The following is a 9,050-nucleotide window of genomic DNA, read 5'->3' as shown; positions in this document are numbered from 1 at the left end:
AGTAATTGCCCTCCGATCACTTTCGACAGTTAAAAAGGGCATTAGCCCTTTCTATTTTCAATTGAATGAGCCCTTTTTGAAGTTCCTACGACAACTTCTTCGATACGAAGTGCCCTGGTCTAAAAAAAAAAAAAAAAAATATATATATATATTGTAACCACATCGATCTTTACTACAAAAATGTCAAACTTTCCAATCACTTTCGACTATTAAAAGGGCACTAGCCCTTTCAATTTCCAATTGAATGAGCCCTTTTTGAAATTTCTATGACAACGATTTTTAGAAAAACCTTTTATGCCCCCAGGAAATAACTTACAACCCTATCTCTGAGGGCTGGGGGGGGGGGGGCTGGTTGTCATCCTCAAAGACCTGATTTCCAGATTTTTTAACTACGTTGAACAAAATGGTTATCTCAAAATTTTGATTGGATGTGTTTGGGGAAATGGTGGACGTAAGAGGGGGGTTACTTCCCCTCCAATCACTTTCGACTATTAAAAAGGGTACTAGCCATATCAATTTCCAATCTAATGATTCCTTAATGAATTTTCTACGACAACGCTTTCTATAAAAAAAAAACTTTTATGTCCCCAGGTCATAACTTATAAAAATTGCCCTGAGGGCTGTGGGAGCAGTGTCATCCACAAAAATGCAATTCCCGGACTTTTTAACTAAGTCGAACAAAATGGCTATCTCAAAATTTTGATTGGATGGGTTTGGGGAAATGGTGCGTGTGAGAGGGGTGTTTGTTATCCTCCAATCACTTTCGACTATTAAATAGAGCCCTTCTAATTTCCAATCAAATGAGCCCTTTTTGAAGTTTCTACAATATCACTATCTATAAAAGCCATATATGAACTCCCAGGCCATAACTCACAAACCTTGCTCCGAGGGCTCTTAGGGGGTTATCATCCTCAAAGACCTAATTTCTAAAACTTTTAATTACGTTGAACAAAATGACTATCTAAAAACTTTGATTGGATGTATTCGGGGAAAAGGTTGGCGTGAGAGGGGGGTTAGTTGCCCTCAAATCACTTTCGACTATTCAAAAGAACGCTAGCCCTTTGAATTTCCAATCCAATGAGCCCTTTTTGAAGTTTCTACGACAAAGCTTTCAATAAAACCTTATATGCCCCCAGGGCATAACTTAGAGCACTTCCCCTGAGGGCTGTGGGGAAGTGTCATCCTCAAAGATATAATGTCCGGACTTTTCAACTACTTTGAACAGAATGGCTATTTCAAAATTTCCATTGGATGTGTTTGGATAAATGGTGGGCGTGGAAGGGGTTATAATTGCCTTCCAATCACTTTCGACTATTAAAAAGGGCACTGGCAATTTCAATTTGCAATCAAATGAGCCCTTTCTGAAGTTTCTACGACAACACTTTGTATAAAACCTTATATGCCCCTAGGGCATAACTTACAACCCTTGTCCTGAGGGCTCTGGGTGGAGGTGTCATCCTCACAGACCTAATTTCACAGAACTTTCAACTACGTTGAACAAAATGGCTATCTGAAAATTTTGATTGGAAGTGTTTGGAAAAAGGCGGGCGTGAGAGGGGGGTTAGTTGCCCTCCATTCACTTTTAACAATTATAAAGGGCACTAGCCCTTTGAATTTCCAATCGAATGAGCCTTTTTTTGAAGTGCCCTGGTCTAAAAGAAAAAAAATACATTGTGCCAACATCGTTCTTTGCTTAGGCAGCGTGATTGCGCTGCCTATGATTATGTGGAAAACCTGTCTTTTTTTAGGCTGACTACGGTAATTCTTAGCCAATGTGGTTTTTCCCTCTACGCCAAAAATTAACGATTAACCGGGAATATTTGACTGATTTTGAGCTTCATTTTTTTTCTAATAATTTGTAGATAAAAAATGGCTTCACTTTTTTTACATTTTCTTTTAGTATTTCAGAAAAGTAAAATTAAATTAAGTTAGTTGCATTTGTCAATTCATTGTTTCTTTTCGTTTCCATAGTCTCCAAAGAAAGGGTTGTAAGTTACTCAATTTGTCCACTGTTTGCATATGACCTAGCTTTTGTTATTGGGAAATACTTGGACATTTTTAAGGTCAGATTTTTGCAGGGTGGGGGGTGAGGGGAGTGATATGTTTGAATTATTATAGGAAAATAGGACAATACTGAAAATACACAAAGGCCAGTATAAAACAAAACAAGAATATTGATTTAGGAGTGAAAAGTTTGTTTGTAGTCTGACAAGAACAAACTAATAAATAACGCTTTTGATAGTCTTACACCAGCTATGAAATCAGTAATTTTCAGTATACAATTAAAACTATCTTAAAACTTAAGCATTGAAATAAATATTATTTTAATAACCGCAAAGTCATTGAACACCATACAAAAATGATGGATAGATTTGTCAGGTAACATCTTAGTTTTACCAGCTGTAATACCAATAGTGAGTAATATACATTTTAGTTTGCAAAAAACAAGCTTTATTATGACTCGAAATGAAGAATAAATTAACCAAAATAGGAACGCCAGAAATCCGGTTATTTTTCTTTATGCAATGGAATGTTTAAAACTAGGGTACAAATTCTAAAGCGTCTAATGTCCTAATGCTATCAAGATGGCTCTGCTTCAAGCTTGTCTACAAAATAATCTTGAAACGTTCTCTTCAGAACCAAAACGACATCCGACCATTTGACTGAGACTATTGTAAAGAAGTAATAACAAATTAAACAAAAAAAGCAACAGTCCTAACATGCTTTATTTTTTTTTTCAGAAAGTGTCCTTCATCAGTTTGCTTTTATTGTACCCAACCTCCTATATTGTTTTGTTTTGTTTTGTTTTTTTACCAGGGAAGCGCTAATTTTCTATAATCATACAAACATAGGGAAATATTTTCAGTTAGTTTATTTGCACTAGTTTTATCAATAGATGCTAGATAGATTGTGAGGCAAACATTTTTGTTCCTTTTAGTTTTAAACCTTGCTCTTTACTTCCCTTAGCAAAAGTTTCAAAATAATCTGAGCAAAAAAAAAAAACAATGTAACTACTGTGGAATCTCAAAGATTGCAAAATTTTAGCCAGATTTGAATACAAATTCCAAGATCTGGTAGTGAAGGTCAAAATTTCATTAGTAGAGTTACCAATTTTGGGAAAGAAGTCTCGTAGTGATATGCTTTGCTATTAAATGTAGTTAAAGCCGAATCAAAATCTAAAATCTTACGACGAAATTAAAAAAAAAGTTAAGAAATTTGTTGAAGTTCTCAAAAAATTTTAATCTCATTCCTAATTTTCTTTCTGAATACCAAGTGCATTTTCTGGAACGGATATGATAAAATACGAAATTTGTTACCTTTGCATTTTCGTAGTTTTGCCAGATGGCTCCAATTGAAAATAAAAAGTAAAATCTTTTTCTGACCTTAATAAGTTTATTCGCTTAAAAAGATTTGCTGCTTTTGCGTTAGTGTGAACTATTTTATTTTTGATCTTTTTTCACCAAAACTGAAGAGTGAGAAATAAATAATATTAGCAAAACATGGCCTTGGTTGCAAAAGTTCGAGAATATACTTTCAACTCACGGCTTCTTAGATTTCTGCTGAATATCGCTTATCTGAGTTAAAGCTTCATCTGCGTTAAGAAACAAAAACGATTTAAAGTGTTTTCTTTTCAATTTTAGTTGCAGAATTTGAAAAAAATTAAAACTGTAACGGTTCTTTCAATGCTGTCATAGATTAAAGCAGTTGATATCTGTTGTTATTAGATGACAGTAGAGATGCATCTATTAATGCTACACGAACAAGATTCAGCCAATCAGAGGGCTAGAATCCCGAGATATATAAGATCGCGTGTCTCTTTCTAGGCTAATCAGGGAATTAGAATAATGACGGGAAAATACACATGCGGACTCCAATGAGCATGACAATGTTATTGATCCACTAACGGGACAAGATCGCAGTGAATATAAGGAAAGATTTTTGCTATAGTTGCTATTAGTGTGAGAATAGAATTCAAGGAGTGAGAACAGTTTGACTTTATTTCTTCACTGAGATATATTTGTAATAATGAGTGGAATGTTTACACTATTAGAAGTTGATAGTGGAGTTGATAGCAGCAGCAGCAGCAGCAATGATACAAGAATACCAAACATTGCGGTAGAAATCACAAGAGGATCACGGCTTTATCTTGAATGGGATGAAGAATATGCAAGATATTTGTTATCTTTGAGAAAATTTAAAATGGAGGATCAATTATGCTTTGCTGCAATATTTGATATAGCACATGTGAATAGACTTCAAAGTGCTTTAAATGCAATAGTGAGGTATATAGAGGACAATAAATTATATCGATAATTGTATATGTGTAATATATATTATTGTTGTATGATCACACACAATAAAATTGTTTCAAAATCAAAAATGTCCCCTTTATTTTTGTTAGATTTTTTTTAGGTTATCTAATATTCTTGAAGTAGAACGAATCATGGTTAGTCTAGAGTCAGCAGTGAGAGTGTTAGGATTAAAAATGAATAAATTTGAGAAAGAGAGAATTAGATTGAATCTTGTGATTATGGAAAAACACTTGATTTTGGTTGACGATTTTCTCGAGTTATCCCTTCAACTGAAGATAATCACACAGGAAACACTTGACAATATAATGAAAACTGATTCTCCCCCATTGGACTATTGTATGAAGCTTTTACGAAGTGACTCAAATGCTTTTACTCAATTTATTGATATATTAATTGAAACAAAGTAGAATAATATCGTGGATATTCTTTTGAAAACACTACCATAGATTCTATATAGATGGCTCCCCCTTCGAAAGAGGTTATGTAACGTCATAGAGTTACTCCTCTTCTATACCCTTCTGAATTTTTTCGAATGTGGATAAGTTTCTGTTCACCTGTGAGAGATTTGACATCGGAAACCAAAAAAAATGTTCTATACATGTTCACTATGTATGTATACTCTTGGCAGGTGGTCATCATGTGAGATTTGTACAATTATTGAAGAATGTAATGAAAAGTGTAAATTATATAATCCCTGTAAATTTCATAGAGGATATGCAGTACAAATTAAAGGCTGTAATTCATGTCTTGAAGAGATTTGTGACTCTCACCCTAGAGGGCAACTATGCTCCAATTGCCACTATGATAAATGTGATCAGTGGCAGGATACTTATCCCGGTATGATTGGAAAGAACCCCAAGCGTGATCTTAGTTTATTTCTACAAGATTGGTATCGTCGTGGTTTTAAATTATTTTGGGAGGAAGAATCAGGTCTACAATTCAACTGTTGAAGTAACAAGACAATTTGGTTTCTACGTCTTCATTGTGACAACACTGCCTATTATGACTACAAACCTAGTGATTTTTTTTGGCAGTTACCGAATGTGATTCACCATTTGAAAATACTGTTTGTAATATTGCTTCAAATAGATAAATTGAAACACCTGAATTTCACATTAGGAATGCAAATAGTATCACTGACTATACAAAGAGATACGATGAGAGTGAAATTACATTGTACTGTAGAAAATGTGACCCAGACTGTGCAGCCAATCAAGATCAATATGAATTCAAATGATCTACCAGCATTTGTGGTTCTCGACAGTTGTCTATACACCGAAGAAGAAGAAAAAATTTAAAGTGAAGAATAAAGACATTGTTGTATATATATACATTCTTTTCTTTATTAATAAACAAGTTCACATACATTTTAGAGCACTTTAGTCGTATGGCACTAAAACCAATATTATACAGGTCTGATAGGATATTTTCCACCATAAAGTCATTCAGATGTGGATTGTTTACGTAAATGTTTAGAAATTGCTTTTAAGTATAACCACGACATCTGAGCATGAAATATAGTAGCGTCCGGAAATCGCAGCTTTAAGTCGTCATATCCTGCACTCTCTTCCAATTTTGAATAATAGTTTTCCCACTGCTCTCAATATAGTTGCTGATGTATTGAATGTATAGGGTAGGCCAAGAGGATAAAAAAATTCAATGGTCTTCATTGTTTGAAAGATGCACTACCAATGGCTGGTATTCATAGTCGACGGACTGCTATTAACAATGATTAGGGTATTGTTTGCACTTTGTATTTTTCCAAGGAAGTCCGAAGGTAGACAATAGGATCTGTATTTGGACATTTAGGGGTCCATATTAAATACATTGATTATTTGACTGGTTTTCATGGTGCAAGGTCCAGTAGATCACTGCCTTCGGGCGTGATTTCCCAATAGGTTTCAAATTGATTTAATGAGATTAGTGCAATACTCTCAGGTAATGGGTCGGCAAATGTACACTCTAAACGCACACTCCCCGTTTGTACTACTCATATACTCACATCCTGAGTGCCAGGAACGTCTAGTACAATGATACCATATGTTTTAGCGAAATTTTCTTCGGCTATATCATTTTCAAGTAGTTGTCAATCATCACCTAAGGTTTGCATCGCCGAGTCATACAGCAGCCTATAAGATTTATAAGAGGATAAATTGTAGAGTGGGATTACATTTACTTTGCCGATAAGAGATGAAAGCCCAAACATTTCAAATTTACGTGGGCAGCCAATCCACGATCCTATTCTAATTGAACCTTTTGCAAATACCAATACCCATCTTGATGAAAATTCACCATCGATAAAGGTTGAACTGATGAAGGTATGTGAGTCTTTGGCAACATGACGCTCAATTGGGATGGATAAGAAAGAAGTAGTTCAGTGTAATTTCCAGTGGCTCTCAATATCTCCACCGTTAAAGCAACATAACTCAAAACCTACTGCTTTCGTACATGTAGTATTGTCGAGGTGAGGGAGAGAGCTACATCAGGATTGGCAGGAAGTTCCTTTCGTAAAATGAAATTGAATGGAGCGAGCGTCAATTTTATATCCACTTTAGTATTGGGTGGTAGCCATTAGGGTATATTAAATATTTCATGATATATTTTTCCAACTAGATGTAATTCACTAGTTGTAGCATTTTTAAGTGCATCTGTTCTATTAGTATCAGTAATATAGTCATAACCATTGGAGGTGCCTCTCAACTCCTTGTATGACTTGGGTGTCATCAACATGAACTGCATATAGCTTTTATAATTTGAGAGATTGTTGCTTGTTCTCACCAAAGTGCCGTTTATGTAGACACTGATTTGACGATATAAATTATGTAATATATAATTTTTATAAGATATTCCATCAGCACGAACTGGTATTCCATTCTCAGATTTCCAGAATTTCATTTGTAAATCTATAAATGTTGAAAACAATTCCATAAAGTAGTCTTCATGGGAATAAATTTGAAATTGGATATTATCGGAGAGGGGTTGTTGTGGATAAAATTGTTCATAGTATCCATGTTTTACACTCACATCAACAATTTCGGAATTGAACAGATTTAAAGATGAAGTGATTGAAGGATGGGAATCCTTATGCAGTAGATATGCCAATGTTCAGTCTATGAAAAGAAATCCAGTTTCGATCAAACAGTTCTCTTCCTGAGACTTCTTCTTCTGCTTACTCTACATGTTATCTTTTTCATTCTTTTCTTCGACAGGGGTAATGTCTTTAATTTCTGACCTGAGTCGAGACTGATGATTGCTACACTTTTTCTCAACCTTTTTAAACCTTTTCCATTCTGTCCAGATTTCAATTGCTCGCCAATGGCTCGTGCATTGGACCTAAGATTTTCCTAAGCACTTTTTTTTAAAATCCTTGCCAGAACCCCAATCGTATAGTGTAGAGGATGCAAAATCTGTCGCAGCCGGTACAATATATTTTCTAGCAAGAGGTAGTGCAGAGCGAAACAGCTTAGCAAACTTCCAAGTTCCAAGTTCATAGCCAGACATTGATGAGAGACCTTTGTAATAGTCCATTCCATTTCCCAGTTGTCTTGGGCCAAGAGTATTAACATAGCAGTCAATAGCAGGACAAATGAATACCACTTTTCTATTAGACATCTTGTTTTTTTTGAACACCGACAACAATGGGTTGAAAATGGCATGTAATAACAGCCAAACCTTTTGATATTGCTAGGGGATCACCTAATTCAGTTCTTAGTGTTAACTTGCAGAGTTCCAAATAGGAAGTGTTTACGGGGATAACTGAAGATGCTTTATATTGCAATGATGAATATGTTCTTGATTGGTTTTTCGTGCAAGAACTCCTAGAAGGGGAACATTGCTATTGAAAACTCTGGATGTTTCAACAAATAAAGCACAGAGAAATATACAAGTGTCCGAGGCAAAACCAGGTCGATAATCAGCAAAAATAACATGAACCATCCCGTTAACAGTTGCAGCATTTTTACCACTGATCATATTCTGTTTAAAGGCAAGAACTTCTCTCAGATTATCATTGAGATGAATCATTTCAGTGTCAACAGGTGAGGTAATGTAAATCCTATCGTGTTCCATTGAATAATTAAAATGGAATGAACCATCTCTACGATATGAGATTTTTCTATTGATTTATGCGCACAAATCAGTCATAGTACCATATTCTTTATATTTCAATATGACATGAGGATATTTACTAGATTTAAGTGCTTCAACCCATTCATATTCTCAAAGAGTGACCAATCGAATGGTATAACTTTTATTATTTATTATTTATATCTTTTTTTTTTTACTTTCATACACACGATCCTTTTTCAGAATATCTTACGTATTTTTGAGAATACAGTCGACAAGAGCCACTTCATACTTTTCATCATCGAATTTGATAGTGGAAGAGAGTTTCGTCCAAAAATCACTTGTTTTATTCAAATCATTGTAGAGAGGGTTGCAGATATTGGACATGAATGTCACATAGAAATCATTGGGCATTGTTAATGTCTTCGACTGCAACCCAAGAATCGAAATCTGAGTTGTATCGTAGCCAGCAAACAAGCAACTGTCTCTTGCCCTTGCGAGTACGACTCTTTAATATCTTTTCAATTTGATAAATTTCACTACCGTTTCTAACTTTATTTAGTTCATATTCATAAAAACCGCCGAGGATCGCATCATCTTTGGTATTTTGCCGCCGATATGTCGTGGGTGTAGTGTCTAGGGTTTTGGAAACTTTAAAAAGTTCAGTGCTCC

Source organism: Artemia sp. Qi Xiang Cuo, chromosome 12, assembly GCF_049724085.1.
Source record: "Artemia sp. Qi Xiang Cuo chromosome 12, ASM4972408v1, whole genome shotgun sequence".
Lineage (NCBI taxonomy): Eukaryota > Metazoa > Arthropoda > Branchiopoda > Anostraca > Artemiidae > Artemia > Artemia sp. Qi Xiang Cuo.
The sequence above is the reverse complement of the archived record's forward strand: the minus strand, read 5'-3'. Positions refer to the sequence as shown.